General features: G+C 40.6%; 1 protein-coding gene across 9 annotated transcripts in view; it reads right to left on the bottom strand.

Annotated features, from left to right (window-relative positions):
* LOC144498544 (small integral membrane protein 29-like) overlaps positions 1–17,543 on the bottom strand; it is an 86,411-nt gene that overhangs the window by 46,500 nt on the left and 22,368 nt on the right. For 3 of the 9 annotated variants that reach the window (XM_078219812.1, XM_078219814.1, XM_078219813.1), the window contains one exon: positions 5,392–5,591. The exons of the other annotated variants lie outside the window; for them this stretch is intronic. The gene's annotated coding sequence lies outside the window, so the exon portion shown is untranslated. The remainder of the gene's footprint in view (positions 1–5,391; positions 5,592–17,543) is intronic. 9 annotated transcript variants of the gene reach the window in all.

Below are 17,543 nucleotides of genomic sequence, written 5' to 3' on the forward strand. Positions count from 1 at the left end.
AGAACTGCAAATGAAACCTCTCTCTCTCACATGCCCTCCTCCTCAAACACTAAGTGCAAGTCTTTGACATTTAACCATACTACCTTATTCTGGTGGTTTCACTTCACATATCCCCAATTCTCTTCCCTTTGCAACCTCTCTCTTGAAGGCAGTAACTTTGGTTATGACCAGTTCTAGAGCTATCAACAGCTCCCCAGTAATTTCTTCATCCAAGACCCTCAGTGAGTATGGATGGGTTATTCAACCTCAGCCAAGTCGGACCCAATTCACATTTTATCCAGCAATTTCGGATAGGAGGAACCCTAGCCAAGAGTCTCTGAGACTAAATTTACGGCCAGATTTTTGCAGAGTTGGGCCAACAAATGCGCATCTGTGGAGACTTCAAGGTTATTGTTAACCCCGTGTTGTGCGCTGAACGATATCCACTTCCCTGGATTGAGGACCTTTATGCTGGTGGACAGAAATTCAGCAAAATAGATTTATACCAGGCCTACTTACAAATGCACATTGCCGAGAAGCCACACGAATACCTTACCATCACAACACGCAAGGGATTGTACAGATATTGCCGTTTGTCTTTTGGAATAACACTAGCTTCAGCCCTGTTTCAGCGGGCCATGGGTCAGAACCCAAATGGCTTGCCTGGAGTTCAATGCTACCTTGATGACATCTTGGTAATGGGCAAGGCTGATGAAGATCATCTCAAGAACTTGGATGCCACCCTACAAAGGCTAGAGAAGTGTGGCTTACAGGTTCACAAAGAAAAATGTGAGTTTTTTCAGCCTTCTGTGGAATATCTGGGGCATGTCATTGGCGCTGTTGGGTTTCACAGAGCACCCTCCAAGGTCAAGGTTATTGTGAATGCTCCAGCTCCTCAGAATATCAGCTAGCTTCGCTCATTCTGAGGGCTACTGAATTATTAAAGAAGGTTCATTCCAGAGCTGGCAACCCTACTGAATGCCCGGCATGAGCTTTGTGTCAGAAAAAAAGCCCAAAAATGGACAGAAGCCTGTGGTGTTGCATTCAAGAAGGCTGAGGCAGTGCTGACAAATTCTGGGGTACTGACACACATCGACCCCTCCTTACCTCTACAAATTGTGATGCATCACTTTATGAAGTTAGGGCCGTTGTCTCACACACAATGCTTTCTGATGTGGAGAGGCCCACAGTATTTGCTTCACGGACTTTAAGCAGAGAGCCAATATGCTCAAATCGAACGTGAAGTACTGTGGATCATTTTCAGAATCCAGAAATTTCACCACTACCTGTTTGGATGGAAATGCATGCTCCTGACTAATCATTGACCACACACCTCAATATTCAGTCCACACACAGGTATCCCTCCTTTACCTGCAAACAGGATACAACATTGGGCATTGATGTTGAGTGCTCATACATAGGTCATTAAATATTGAAAATCTACCTTGCAAGGCAATGCGGATACCCCTACTAGTCAGCTATTGGAACACTGCTCAAAAAGGCACCTTCTTCTGTCCACATGTGGAGAACACGGGCAGGATTTTACTACCTCGCTTGGGCAAGGCTCATAAAATCCCTCCCGAGGCCAACGGAGAATTCTGTTCTGTGAGCCTCGCCCGCCCTGGTGGTAAAATTCCGGCCCACATCTAACACTTCAGTCCAAATCAAGATGGCCACTAGAGTGGACTCAAAGTCATGGATTTTTTGATGTATGGAAACTTTGCCCCTGGACTTCCAAGTCTCAACTGACCTTCATCGTTATGTTTCCAGGAGGATGGACTTATCAGTCACTTCAGGATGTTTGCTTTGTGGCAAGTGAGTTATTATTTCACCAACGTTAAGGAAACTAGTATTGGACCAAATGCATTCAGGACACTGTAGTTCGGATGAAAGAGATCAAAAGCGTCTGGACACATTTATGCTGACGTACTGAAATACGCCACATGCTACGACCAAAGCATCTCCAACATTCCTACTAACGAGACGGGAGCTGTGCATTTGCTTTGATCTGCTGAAATTGACGAAAACACAACAGGTTGTGCAAGATCAACAGCATCAACAGCAAGTGGAGAGAAGTGTATAAAGATCAAAGCCGAGAACATTTTGTTTGGGGCAAGAGGTTCTAGCTCATAATTATGCTACCGGAGCTAAATGGGTTCCTGCCACTGTGACTGATCAGACAGGACCTGTTTCGTATTCAGTCCAGACGTCAAACGGCTTCATGTGGCAGAGACATGTTGACTAACTATTGCCAAGTAAAGCACCAACTAAGGATGTGGAAGAGCCGGATTTGACCACTTCATGTGAGCCATCTCCAAGTCGAGGAATGCCCAGTCCAGTCTCATCTCTTCAGTCTGGCTCAACTGAAGCTGAAGTAGTCTCACTTTCACAGGCATTAGATACAACTTCAGAATCGGCTACAAGTCCTAAATTGTCATCAGTCTCCAATGAACATCAATCACCCTGTAAAAGCACCAGAAATCTGTCGTAACCCACATCAGGAGAGATCTCCTGAATGTCTACGGTATAGTTAAAGTAAACCCATTTTTTTTAGGCAGTCTACCATCTTTCGTAATTCAGAAAATGTTTTGTTAAACAAACATTTGAAATAAGGGGGGAGAAATATGTTACGTATTGTATGTCTTGTCTGACCTGCCATACTTTGTAAGCCAGTGCATTACAGTCCATCGACTACTGAAGCAATAAATGACAGTTGTAATGTTAATCACCTCCTATGCCTTCATGTGTACTGATTGATTTTGAAAGGTACCAGGACTAAAAATATGGCAGATCCTATTTTTGCCAGCAGGGCCATTGAGCTTAAACACACTGAATTTTGGTTGTTCCGAGGGCCTTAACCCAAAAAGTGAGCGAGTCATGGATTGTTGGAGTATATTCGAATGCTCTCGAAGGACAGGTAGGTCTGCTTCAGTTTCATGATCTGAAGTTTTTTTATTTTCATGTTTAAAGAGTCAGAGAGAGTTAAATACAATCCACTGCTGGGTGCTTTGATTGGCAGATAATCTGGTGTAGGGTAAAAAAGATTACTACCTATTCGTGCAGTGTCAATAGAGGTCTTTGGACCCAAGTGGTACTATCATGTTAGTATGAGCACTTGGCTGAATTTCAAAAGCTAGTATTATCTCAGCGAGGGAATATGAGTTAAGAGTTTGATTGTCAGTTTAAAGAGGCTATTAAAGGATTAGCTAACTACCTTTAATGTGGGACATGAATAGAGGTTGTAGAGATTAACCACTTGGGAAATTTAAAAGCTTTGAATGGGTTTCATGAGTGGGAGTTTTTCCACTATCAAATGTGGATGAGAGAAAGTTGTATTAGATTGTTAGAGGTTTATTTCTTTTGCATCGCCACATGGTTCCTGAGGTCTGCCCATTGTGGGTTCTGGGTGAGTAGCTATGGAGGTGGCATGCAGCATATGAAGAGGCATAGGGGTTGTGTGGGGGCATGAGTTGATATGGAGGGTGGATGAGGGGTGAGAGTTGAATGGCCTAACCCTAACAGCTTCTAAAACAATGGGTACAAAGTCTCAGAGAACTGAGGCAGGCCTTCTAACTAAACTGCCTCGGAACCTGCCTGCTTTGTGGCAGCCTAGAATCTACTTCCAGGGCTGATAAGTGCAAATCAATTCCACTCCCACCTCTGTGGAGAAACAATTGGGACTAATAAGGCCCTTTATATTGAGGCATGTTTGCCGAGTTGGGAAATTCCCTGACTTGAGCTACCTGTCTAGCTAGCGAAAAATAGGCACATAGTGCCTACCTCAGCACATACTAGAGATCAAACCCAAGACTATCTTGGTGTACACTTCAGGAAAGCACCAAACTCAGTGTCAAAAGCAACAATTTGAGGAACAAGGTCTTACTAAATTATTGCTTGTATTTTTGGTGGGAGCTGAGCAGGAACTGTAACTTGAGGAAGATTTTAAGGGTAAGAAATAATCTCTGTTTTATGGAAGATTTCCTTCAAAGTAGATGCATCAGTCCAAGTGGTCAGACTACATGATATTGTGCTATTACAAAACATAATTTAACAGGCTTTCCAAAGATTAAACCAGGTTTATAAATTCAAAACGAATTCCAATATGTTTTATTTTAAACTATATTTAATGCAATGTCATCCATCCCATTTGTAATACAGCACTATCTCTAAATGCAGCACTGTGCTACAGATGAAGCAACCTACCTACCTCTCAGGGCAGAAACAACTGTGTCAGGAACTGATTTCACTGCTGCCTCCGGAGGCAATGCATCAGCCTGTAACTGAAAGCTATTTTATGTACTGGTTAGTCAGAAGCACTTAAGTTCTCAATCTACACATTTTAACACTGCTGCTTTTTTTACACAGCAGGTGTTAACACCAAGGTAGGTCTACAATCAGAATTGTAAAGCCAGAAATGGGACTTCACAGCAACAGAGAATGTGTCAGGCTTGGTCGAGGCGATCTTATCTCCTATCAGAAGGTTGTGGGGTCAAGTCTCACTCCAGGGACTAAAGCATGAAATCCAGGCAAATACGACGGTGCAGTACTGAGTGAATGCTGCAATGCAAACATACTATCTTTTGGGTAAGCCGTTAAACAGAAGTCCTATCAAGTGGACGTAGAAGATCCCATGGCATTATTTAAAGAGGAGAGTTTTCCCTGGTAACCTAACAAATATTTATCTCTCAACCACATCACTTAAAAGATTATCTGGTCATCTCAATGCTACTTGTGAAAACCTTGCTGTGTGCAAATTGGCTACTGTGTTTCCTACATTACAAGAGTGACGACAGTCAAAGTATTTAATTGGCTATAAAGCACTTTGAGACACCTTGAGGTCATGAATGGCACAAAATCAATGTTTTAAAAACAGCATTTGCAAATTTTAACTAACTACACACAATTCTAGAGCATGGCAGTATGACTCTTCCTCTGAACTGTGTCTTGAAATGTTAACTGTTTCTCTCTCCACAGACGTTGCCAGACCTGCTGACTTTTTCCAGCACTTTCTGCTTTTATTTCAGATCTCCAGCATCTGCAGTATTTTGCTTCTTTTCGCCGTAACTCCCTTGTTTTTGTCCTCTCTGTCTCTATTTATAAAACCCAGGATCCCATATGCCTTATTAAGCACTTTCTCAACCTGCCTTGCTTTACTATTTCTTATTCTAGTGCTGTCTCTCCCTTTGCATTCTTTGTGCAGTTAATCCTTTTTTAATAGGAAATTAATTATGTCATTTAAATCGTAGATCAGCAATGCCACTTCCAATTTTGGAAATGCTACTCTGTCCATTGTACATCAGCAGGGGTCTGTTTAATATTTCATTATTCATTATCTAGCAGAGTCCAGCCAGTCTAAATTGCATTTACCTTGTAGTCTACTTAGAGTGAGTTAGATCTAGCTGAGCCACTCACCCACATTTAGATGAAAGCAGGTGCACTGTGAAAGCCCAACATTCCATTCACGCACATGCTGGCTGTAACATTACAGAGATGGTCATCTTTATCACAACTTCACTACTGAAATGTACTTCAGCAGCCAGAGAGATCCAGAGGGAAACTATGGAGATGCTCATCTGCGACATCATCATTGAGACATGTTGCAAAGAGGGCAGCTAGAAAGATGAAATGAAAAACAGGTCCATGAATATCCATCAGGTTTTCACTGATATAACCATTAGCTCCAGAAGTTCTTTCTTGAAAGATGCTAGTTAAAGAACAATGGACCTTAATGGTCCTTTCCGGTCCTGAACTTTCCTATGCTATATTAAGGAATTGGTTCCTCAAATTTTTTATCCAATATTATCCGCCATTCCGGATATTTGAAAAAATTCAGCTTTTTATTTTTGTCTTTTTTCCCTGGCTTGTTCTTCGATGTTGAAGGTGCTGTATCATTTTCCCTCTATAGGTATTGACCTTCCTGCTATAGATTTCTGTCAATTTTCTGTGTTTGTTGTTATTCTAATCCCATGCAGCATTGATCCATACATGGAAGCAGTTCTGAAAATGCTTCAGGTAGAGAGGCTGACAAGAATGTTTCATCCATTCATTTGACAATTATTTCAATGATTTTCAATTATTTCAATGCCACCTTCGAAAGCAGCTGTCTAACAACAGTTATAATAGGGCAGCAGTACTTTCAAATACAAACTGCTAACATAAATAGTGCAAAAAATTTAAGCCTTTGAAGTTATTTAAACAGCTACAGAAGAAAATATTTATAAACTAGAACTTGTACAGGAATTTGGATTACAATATATTTTTCCTGCATTCCTCTTACATCTATGCCAATTTTCTCCATTTACCAAGGCATCAATTCCTTGCTGGGTTTCAGTTCCGCAGGCACTGGCATCCATGTTATGTTATCCCAGTGCCCGTAATTCATTAAGTGTCAGAAAGGTACTTTACCATAAAAGGCATGACAACTGAACTAGATGTTATTCTACCCACATGAACTAGATGTTATTCTACCCAGCAGAGATCAACTGATAATGATCGGGAAGAGGTATCTGCATCAATTTGCTCTGTCTAACTAGGAGGCAATTTGAGCAATCACATAACCCTGCCACCACCTAGGGTGAGATCAGCTAATTCAGCACAGGCAAGGAATCTTCCTTGTCTAGCACAGCTTCTTATTGTATAAACTTCCTGAAGCATCAATGGAGTGTGTGTTCAAATATTTAATGCAAAGAAAGATTCCATTTTACCTGTTAAAACCAATAACAATTCACAAATACTGAAAACTATTAACATTCTTGTGCAATTAATATTGCTTTATATTTATTCTAGACCAGTATTACAATGAAATAGATATCTAATTTTAACAAAATATAATTTGTGACATCACACTTGGCAGCATGATTTTACAAAACTGAGACACTCTGAGCTAAAAGACATTGGAGTTTTTCCCACTTGACCAATAGTTACACAACAGCTCCCTGGACATTGAATTCTGCTAACCTTGGCTGTATCTTCTAAGGAAGACAAAGGAAAGCATAACTGCAACCACACAAAACTTCACCCACAATTCAACCACACCTCCTGGTTGGCAAAGGATCCATAGACAGCCTATTAGTTTTTCAGCAAATTCTTTCTAATAATATATGAACAATTCCACCTTCCTTCGAACCATAAAATCACTTATCTGCTTTGATGAGAAACATTAGATAGCAACACAATATGCCATGAAATTAAAAGGATAACTGTAATAAACTCCATTCTTAAAAACATTCATTTGTACAGATAGGGATGGAAATACAACACACAATCTTAAGCAAGGCTATTAGTTTCAGAGGAGAAATTGGTGGTGTCACCATCTGTAATTGGAACCAAAGTAGTTCCAGTTTTTTAAAACAGTAGCTCTGATTTTTGATGATAACTCCATGCAAGAGTATCAAGTCAGACAAAATTCCAAAGGACTTTGTTTCAAGCCTAATGACAATTAAGGAGCTATAGTCCTATCTACTTGCTTGGTAATATTAGTAACACTTAAATTAGACGTTCTTCAAAGCAATCTGCCTCCACTTCAAGTAAATCATTAATATATCCTGGAATGAAGTTTCCTACTTACCTGCTTCTTTCAATATTATGCCATTCAAAGATTCTTGTTAAATTGAAGCAACTATGTTGCACTCATCAAAGACCCAGTTAAAACTATTGTGAAAACAACATTTTTCTGTTAAAATATTACGCAAGTCAAGCATTCAATTGTTGATTAGTTGCTGTATTCGTTTGGCTATGTGCAACTCTTGGAAATAAATCTGCATAAACAATTTGATATAGATTTAGAGTATAACATTTTCTGCATTTAAGCAGACAGTAAAGTGTGGCATGATACATTACGCCATTCACATCATGTAAAAGACTTTGAGATTCAAATCACATGAGATACATGTCTGTTTATGGAAACTGTATTTTATTGTAAATCTGAACAATAAGGGTTGGGAAAGAGCCCAAACTTCAACACGGAGAATTGGGAATAGTAGAGTTTAATTAATGTACTTGGGGAAAGAAAAAGAGGATAAAGTAGAAAACTAGAAATATATAATAGTTACTTTAAATTCTTGATGGTAATTTAAATTTACACATTTTTGGTTGTGACATAACTAAGTTAATTGAGAGTGAGCAGCCCTGGATAATCTATGACATGACTTCTAACCTTTCTGATGACTTTAAAGTTTTATTATTCTATTTATATTAAGAATTTTAATACATAGAATACATTGGCATCATACTATCTGCCTAAATGGTAAATAAAAACAAGCCTGGACGGCTTGATAAATTTATGCAATAATTAGCTGAGCCATGAGGAACAAAAAGTTCAGTATCTATCTACAATTTGTTGAGTTAGCTGATCTCACCTACAGCAAGGGCAACCCTTTCATCTCAGGAACCAATTTAGTGTATCTTCCTTTTACTTGCAATGCAAGTATATACTTATTTAAATGTAGAGATCAAAGCTGCACAGTACTCCAGATGTGGCCTCACCAAAATCTTGTACAATTATAGCAAGACATTATTCTTGTACTCTAATCCCTTTGTAATAAAGGCTAACATGCCATTTGTCCAAATTGCTTGTTGCACTTACATGCTAACTTTCTGCATTCCTTCAACGAGCACAAACAAGTCTCTTTAAACATCAATAATTGAGAGTTTCACACCATTTAAAAATATTCTGCTTTACTATTCTTATGACCAAAGTGAATAATTTGATACTTTTCTACAGTATACTCCATCTTCCATCTTATTGCCCACTCATTTATCCTGTCTATTTCTCTTTGCAGTTTCTTTGTGTCCTCCTCATAGCATAGCTTTCCATCTACCTTGGTATCATCAGCACACTTTGATAAGTTTCTCCCTGTCTCTTTGTCAAAGTCATTAATATAGATTGTCAATAGCCGAGGTTCCCACATGGATCCTTGCGGCACTCTATTGTTCACTTACTGCCAACTTGAAAAAAGTCCTGCTTATGCCCACTCTCTTTCTGCTTTCTATCCATTAACCAACCCTCTATCAATGCTCATATATTACACCCAACTCCATGAGCCCTTATCTTGCCTACTATACTTTTCTGTGGCACCTTATCGAATATCTTTTGAAAATCCAGGTATACTGCATCTACTAGTTCCCCTTTATCTACTCTACATCCTCAAAAAACTCAAATAAATTTCCCTTCCATAAAATGACACTGACTTGTTCTAATCATACTATCCTTTTCTAAGTGCATTGTTAACACTTTTGTAAAAATAGATTCCAGCATTTTCCCAACAACTGATGTTGGGTTAACTGGCCTATAGTTCACTCATTTCTCTCCCCCTCCTTTCTTGAAAGCAGTGCACAAATTTGTAGATAATATTAAAACAGGAGGCACAGTATTAAATTCTGAGAATCAAAAGCAAAATTGATAAGATGTTCAGCGGGCATATAAAAATGGCAGATGGATAGTGTAAAGTGTTACATCCAATAATAGTATTTGGTGAAGGAATGATTCTCAAGCCTGTCTTTTACCTGAAGCAAGTTTATTCTTAGAACAGCTCAGTAAAGTGACAGCCTCGTATACTTTCCCACCCTCCTAACTGTTCCAGTTCTCTCTATTTATACTCTTGATCAAATGCTTGTTATCTGTCATTAACAATTCAATTGCCTTAACAGTGTAATTTCCAAAAGACGCAATTGCTGAGGTATTGACATGAAGACATACATGGTTAAAGAAAATGGGAGGGAATAAATGTTTGGTGATGTAGAAGACCACAGGGATTTAAGTGCTCAGGTTCAAAAGATATTAAAAGCAGCATCCGAAGTTGATAAAGCTAATGGAATACTGGGCTTCAAAGCCAGAGATATAAATTATGAAAGTTGAGAGGCAACAGTGAGTTTATTGAAACGTCGGATAGAGCACAGTTTGGTATTGTGCACAATTTTGAGATCTAACTACAAGAACATGTTAAGGCAACAGAATGAGCATCATGCCAATTTACTAGAAGGCTCCTAGTGCAAGAGAGTCATAGAAGCATAGAATCATACAGTGCAGAAGAGGTCCTTCAGCCCATTGAGTCTGCACTGACACATGAGAAACACCTGAACTCCCACCTAATCCCATTTACCAGTACTTGGCCCGTAGCCTTGAATGTTATAATGTGCCAAGTGCTCATCCAGGTATCTCTTTTAAAGAATGTGAGGCAACCCGCTTCTACCACCGTCCCAGGCAGTGCATTCCAGACCGTCATCACCCTCTGGGTAAAAATGTTTTTCCTCGCATCCCCCCTATCTGCCCTCACCTTGAACCTCTCGTGACTGATCCTTCAACTAAGAACATAAGAACATAAGAAATAGGAGCAGGAGTAGGCCATCTAGCCCCTCGAGCCTGCCCCGCCATTCAATAAGATCATGGCTGATCTGACGTGGATCAGTACCACTTACCCGCCTGATCCCCATAACCCTTAATTCCCTTACCGATCAGGAATCCATCCATCCGCGCTTTAAACATATTCAGCGAGGTAGCCTCCACCACCTCAGTGGGCAGAGAATTCCAGAGATTCACCACCCTCTGGGAGAAGAAGTTCCTCCTCAACTCTGTCTTAAACCGACCCCCCTTTATTTTGAGGCTGTGTCCTCTAGTTTTAACTTCCTTACTAAGTGGAAAGAATCTCTCCGCCTCCACCCTATCCAGCCCCCGCATTATCTTATAAGTCTCCATAAGATCCCCCCTCATCCTTCTAAACTCCAACGAGTATAAACCCAATCTCCTCAGCCTCTCCTCATAATCCAAACCCCTCATCTCCGGTATCAACCTGGTGAACCTTCTCTGCACTCCCTCCAATGCCAATATATCCTTCCTCATATAAGGGGACCAATACTGCACACAGTATTCCAGCTGCGGCCTCACCAATACCCTGTACAGGTGCATCAAGACATCCCTGCTTTTATATTCTATCCCCTTCGCAATATAGGCCAACATCCCATTTGCCTTCTTGATCACCTGTTGTACCTGCAGACTGGGCTTTTGCGTCTCATGCACAAGGACCCCCAGGTCCCTTTGCACGGTAGCATGTTTTAATTTGTTTCCATTGAGATAGTAATCCCATTTGTTATTATTTCCTCCAAAGTGTATAACCTCGCATTTCTCAACGTTATACTCCATTTGCCATATCCTCGCCCACTCACTCAGCCTGTCCAAATCTCTCTGCAGATCTTCTCCGTCCTCCACACGATTCACTTTTCCACTTATCTTTGTGTCGTCTGCAAACTTCGTTACCCTACACTCCGTCCCCTCCTCCAGATCATCTATATAAATGGTAAATAGTTGCGGCCCGAGTACCGATCCCTGCGGCACGCCACTAGTTACCTTCCTCCAACCGGAAAAACACCCATTTATTCCGACTCTTTGCTTCCTGTCGGATAGCCAGTCCCCAATCCACTTTAACACACTACCCCCAACTCCGTGTGCCCTAATCTTCTTCAGTAGCCTTTTATGGGGCACCTTATCAAACGCCTTTTGGAAATCCAAAAACACCGCATCCACCGGTTCTCCTCCATCAACCGCCCTCGTCACATCTTCATAAAAATCCAACATGTTCGTCAAGCACGACTTTCCCCTCATGAATCCATGCTGCGTCTGATTGATCGAACCATTTCTATCCAGATGCCCTGCTATCTCCTCTTTAATAATGGATTCCAGCATTTTCCCTACTACAGACGTTAAGCTGACCGGCCTATAGTTACCCGCCTTTTGTCTCCTTCCTTTTTTAAACAGCGGCGTAACATTAGCCGTTTTCCAATCAACCGGCACTACCCCAGAATGCAACGAGTTTTGATAAATAATCACTAACGCATCCACTATTACCTCTGACATTTCTTTCAATACCCTGGGATGCATTCCATCCGGACCCGGGGACTTGTCCACCTTCAGTCCCATTAGTCTACCCAGCACTGCCTCTCTGGTAACATTAATTGTATTAAGTATTTCTCCTGCTGCCAACCCTCTATCGTTAATATTTGGCAAACTATTTGTGTCCTCCACCGTGAAGACCGACACAAAAAACTTATTTAAAGACTCAGCCATATCCTCATTTCCCACTATTAACTCCCCCCTCTCGTCCTCCAAGGGTCCAACATTCACTCTAGCCACTCTATTCCTTTTTATATATTTATAAAAACTTTTACTATCATTTTTTATATTAATTGCTAGCCTAGCTTCATAGTCTATCCTTCCTTTCTTTATCGCTTTCTTAGTCTCTCTTTGTTGTTTCTTAAATTTTTCCAATCACTTGTTTCTCCACTATTTTTGGCCACTCTGTACGCAGCTGTTTTTATTTTAATACTCTCCTTTATTTCCTTCGTTATCCACGGCTGGTTCTCCCTTTTCTTACAATCCTTGTTTTTTGCTGGAATATATTTTTGCTGAGAACTGAAAAGGATCTCCTTAAAAATCCTCCACTGTTCCTCAGCTATCCTACCTGCCAGCCTGCTCTCCCAGTCTACCTTAGCCAATTCATCCCTCATCCTATCATATTTCCCTCTGTTCAAACAGAGGACACTGGTTTGGGACCAAACTTTCTCCTCTTCCATCTGAATCAGAAATTCGACCATATTGTGGTCACTAGACCCAAGAGGGTCCTTCACAATAAGATCCTTAATTCTACCTACCTCGTTACACAATACCAGATCCAAAATAGCTCGTTCCCTCGTCGGTTCTGTAACATGCTGTTCAAGGAAACTATCCCGACAGCATTCTAAGAACTCTTCCTCCATTCCACCCTTACCGACTTGAGTCTGCCAGTCAATGTGCATGTTGAAGTCCCCCATGATTATTGCCGTTCCGTTTTTACACGCATCCCTTATCTGCTTGTTTATAGCCCTCCCTACCTCAACATTATTATTTGGGGGCCTATATACCACACCTACTAGTGTCTTTCTCCCTCTACTATTCCTCATCTCTACCCATAATGATTCCACGTTTTGTTCCTCAGAGCCTATGTCATCCCTCAGTACTACCCTGATATTATCTCTTATTAATAGCGCAACCCCACCACCTTTTCCTTCCTGTCTATTCTTCCTAAACGCCTGATACCCCTGGATATTCATCTCCCAGTCCTGGTCACCTTTCAGCCACGTTTCTGTAATGGCCACTAGATCGTACCCACTCGTGCTGATTTGCACCATCAACTCATTTACCTTGTTCCGAATGCTTCGTGCATTCAGGCAAAGTGTCCTTATTCCAGCTTTTATCTGGACCCGCTTTGATGAGTCGCGAACACCCTCTCCCTCTACTCCCTTATCTAAATTACCGCCCTCATTCACTTGCACCCTCTCCTCTACCATTAATTTTGTAATTCCCCTTACCCCTGCATCCTCCACCCCATCAATTAGTTCCTTGATCCTAGTCAACTCTTCTAGCTCCCCTAAGGGGAACAGCTGCTCCCTATCCACTCTGTCCATGCTCCTCATAATCTTGCACACCTCAATCTGGTCGCCCCTCAGTCTTCTTTGCTCCAATGAAAACAATCCAAGCCTATCCAACCTCTCTTCATAACTTAAATGTTCCATCCCAGGCAGCATCCTGGTGAATCTCCTCTGCACCCCCTCCAGTGCAATTGCATCCTTCCTATAATGTGGCGACCAGAACTGCACATAGTACTCTAGCTGTAGCCTCACCAAAGTTCTATACAACTCCAACATGACTTCCCTGCTTCTGTAATCTATGCCTCAAATGATAAAGACAAGTGTCCCATATGCCTTTTTCACCACTCTATTAATATGCCCTTCCGTCTTCAAAGATTACAAAGAAATAACTGAAAATCTAGGATTGCTTTTATTAGAATGGTTGAGATTGCTAGGTGATAGATATTTAAAACTATGAAATAATGAGGTAGAGTAGGTAGAAATAGATGGGGTAAATCTAATGCAAATCGATAGATGAAAATTAGGTGTTTGCTATAACTGGTGGCCAATCTGCAGCACCAGTTTTGCACTTGGCCAGCAAGTTGAAAAATTACCTCAATTATTTTTCCCGGGAGTCTAGAACACAGGAGTATAGAATATGCGTTTAAATGTATGAAAGTTAGGATAATTGTCAGAAGATACTATTTTGTTTTACACACAGAAGATTGTGAAGTTTTGAAATGCACTACTGGAGTTTACAATTGCCATGGAAAGACCATGGAATAGTTTTAAAATAAGAGTAAACAGTGAAAAAGAAAATAAAGGGATTTTGGAAATAGAGTAGGCAAACAGAATTAGAAGTAGTGGTTGCATGGAGAATAAATATGAACAGGAACTGGTTAGGTTGAGCAGCCCATTTCTGCTTTGTAATTTATGTGTCATTCTATGAAAGAATAAGCTTAACGGAATTAGCACGAGATATTTACCATAATCAAACTGTAGAAAACACAATTATGACCACATTCTCATTAGAACTCAATGTTTTTCAATGAATGAAAATAGATTCCATTCAACCACAGCCACTGTACACATGGCCTGCCAAGTAATCACTTATGTAGAATCCAACAAATTGAAAACAGTCCAATTCTTCAAAGAACCTGCATGCAATACTGCATCTCCTTCATCTTACTAAGAATTCCATATTGTATTAAAAGGATAATATATCCTTTGCAGTTAATTACAGAATGCAGTGATTTTGCACTCGGTTTCTCTTTAAAATAGGAGTTATTTCATCTTAGAATTTATCCATGACTCAAGCAAAGCAAAGTAAATGAAGGTTTCATGGTTCAAATCAGACATCATTTCACAGAGCGTTTTAAAAAATAAAATGTGTCTCATTCTATGGTTATAAATCTTCCATTGGTTACTGCTGCAATAAAGGTACGGAGCCTTTACTGCTACCATTAGATTTACTCATGGAAACAAAATACATGGACATTTTTATGAGAAGTCAAAAATTAGACCAAAATTTGAGTGCTAGGTTTACAAAATTCTCAATTTTACATAAAATAAGTTAATGGGGTTACATTGCACTTTTATATAAATGGATTCTGATTAGGAAGGGAAATGGACTTCCCATCAACTCCAAGCCAAGCTGGAAATCATGTACTGTACATTTAATGAAAATGCAATTTGTTCCACTGCTGAATGGCTTTACTGCCATCTAGCAGCAATTCTTAGAAATGCAGAGACCATGCTCATGCTGTAAGCATGATAATAATGTATCTTCAAAAAATCATTCCTTGGACACAAGTGTCACTGGCAAGGCCAGCAAAGGTGGTGGTGGTGAACTATCACGAACTGTTGGGGTTTTGATACAGCATAGTGGCTTGCTAGGCCACTTCAGAGGGCAGTTAAAGGTGATGGTGGTGAATTGGAATAACCAATAGGTTAACAAACAAATTTACTGTTAGAAATCTGGAATTAAGTTCCGGAATGTTCAATAGGTCAGAATTAGAGAAGAGCACAGATATAAGCAAAATAGTGAGCATGGCGGAGGTAAGTGGTAGGGATGGGCAAAGCCATTGAGGGCTTTGAAAACAGGTTTTTTAAAAAATTGTGATGAGGAAGATAAGCTTAAAGCATACTGATTCAAAATATTGGATGTGCTATGTAAATTCTTGGAGAAATGAGGACAGAAAAGATGAAGAGAGAAGTACTGGCGAAGGATGAGACAGGGAGAACGTAGGACGGCAGGTAGCAGTGAGATGGGCCAGACCAAGGATTTTGGCAGGGAGAGAGAGATGAAGAGTGAAAGAAGAAAAAAAAGTATTTGATCCTTTTAGCATTTGTGCTACATTTCATGAAATGTCCCCTTCTGCAATTCACTAACTAACCTCCCGCCCATCTGATGAATGATACAAGGAGCCATGGGATCCTTGGTGAGACTGGATGTTGGATTCCATCACCATTTCCTCTGAGGCTCCTCTGTGAGTAAGACATTTTTGGAATCCTGCTTACACTTCTTGGAACAGCTTATGCTGTAGTTACCAGATGGTGCCATGTTGCACTACATGTTTGTGTGAGAAAATAACTGAGAAAATAAAGAATGTGAACCAAAGGCATAAGCTTAAGGGCATAGCCTTCAACCTCTACATTCTTCACTTTTACCCAGTCCGCACGTGCTACTGCCAGACAAGAATAATACAATCAAGAAACAAAGCACAATAAACGTTGAATTGATGGACTGGGTTTTAAAATGGTTTGCAGAGTACAATTATGTGGCTGACAGTGAATAACTTATTTTTCTAACTCTTGGGCTTGGCATAGGGTAATAAAGTTAGTAAAAAAACACAAAAGACATCAAACTGGAATAAAAGAGCACCATGGCACAACTTTGTAAAGTGTTGGAAGTGGCATCTTTCATAATGAACTTTAAACCCAGGATATGTCTACCATCTTGATGAATGCAAAAGATTCCAGGCACTATTTGGAAAATAGCTGGGTCGTCCACTCTCTAATATTTATCATTCAGCCAAAATTACCAAAAGAAAAATCAGATATCTGGTCATGAATTTCACTGCTCTTTGTGGAACCTTGCTGTGCAAAAGATGCTTGCTGTCATTTCCCAAATGATGATGATGCCTACATTTCAAGGGTGGAATTTGGTAGTTATGTTGACTGTCCCAATGGCAGGGCCAAAAGCATGTAGAACTTCCTCTCAGAGGCAGGTTAGCTGGTCACGTACAATCACGTGGCAGCCAGCATTTTAGATATTCACAGTTGAGGGGTCCAAACCAATCATACGTTGGGGCGAGCAAGAGATTGACAACCTTGCTGTTACCTCACAGGGTTGGAGGTCTGGGTGCCATATTTGAAAAGGTGCCAGAACAGGTATACACTCCCTACAATTCAGTACCATATGTCTTATGCGAGTGGACATTTTGAACGTTTAACCACTGCTGCAAACTACTAATTCCACTCAAAGTAGCAACTGTTGCTGCAACCATCGGCTGATCTAACATTTCCTGGAAATCTGTGATGCTGCTGCAACTACCTTTTGTTTGTGACTCAGTGCAAAAAACAAGCTACCCTATGGTTTAGTGATGTTTAGCTGGTATGCCTCCAGACCATCTTGAGGGAAGTCCCTGCTGATCAAGGCAGCATGCTCAGTGCTTGGGGACGGGGTTCACTGCTGCAAAAGTGTCAACAGGTGTGTGTGCGCATGTGTGTTTGTGTATATAACTGTAATATCTATTAGGGAGATGACATTAGCTCTTAAAGGGATTTACTGTCCATTGAGATGATGCTCAGTTTTTCTGTCTTCCTACATGACAAAATAGTGCGTAACATCAGGGAGCACTCAAAGGCTGGTGACAGTCGCCTACCTCCGCATGATGTATCTTGCAGAGGAAGAGGTAGTTGACCTCGTCAGACAGCAGGCTGGACGTGCAATTGAGGATGGTGAGGTTGAAGTGTCAAGAGAACATAGTGAAGATGTCTTTAACCTGGTATTGAGAGCAGAGCATGCAGGAGACACTGTGATGTGTCACTGCATCACATCTTCCCAATGATTTATACTACATTTCCAGGAGGAACATAAGAACATAAGAAATAGGAGCAGGAGTAGGCCATCTAGCCCCTCGAGCCTGCCCCGCCATTCAATAAGATCATGGCTGATCTGACGT

The sequence above is a fragment of the Mustelus asterias genome, chromosome 9, assembly GCF_964213995.1.
Source record: "Mustelus asterias chromosome 9, sMusAst1.hap1.1, whole genome shotgun sequence".
Taxonomy (NCBI): domain Eukaryota; kingdom Metazoa; phylum Chordata; class Chondrichthyes; order Carcharhiniformes; family Triakidae; genus Mustelus; species Mustelus asterias.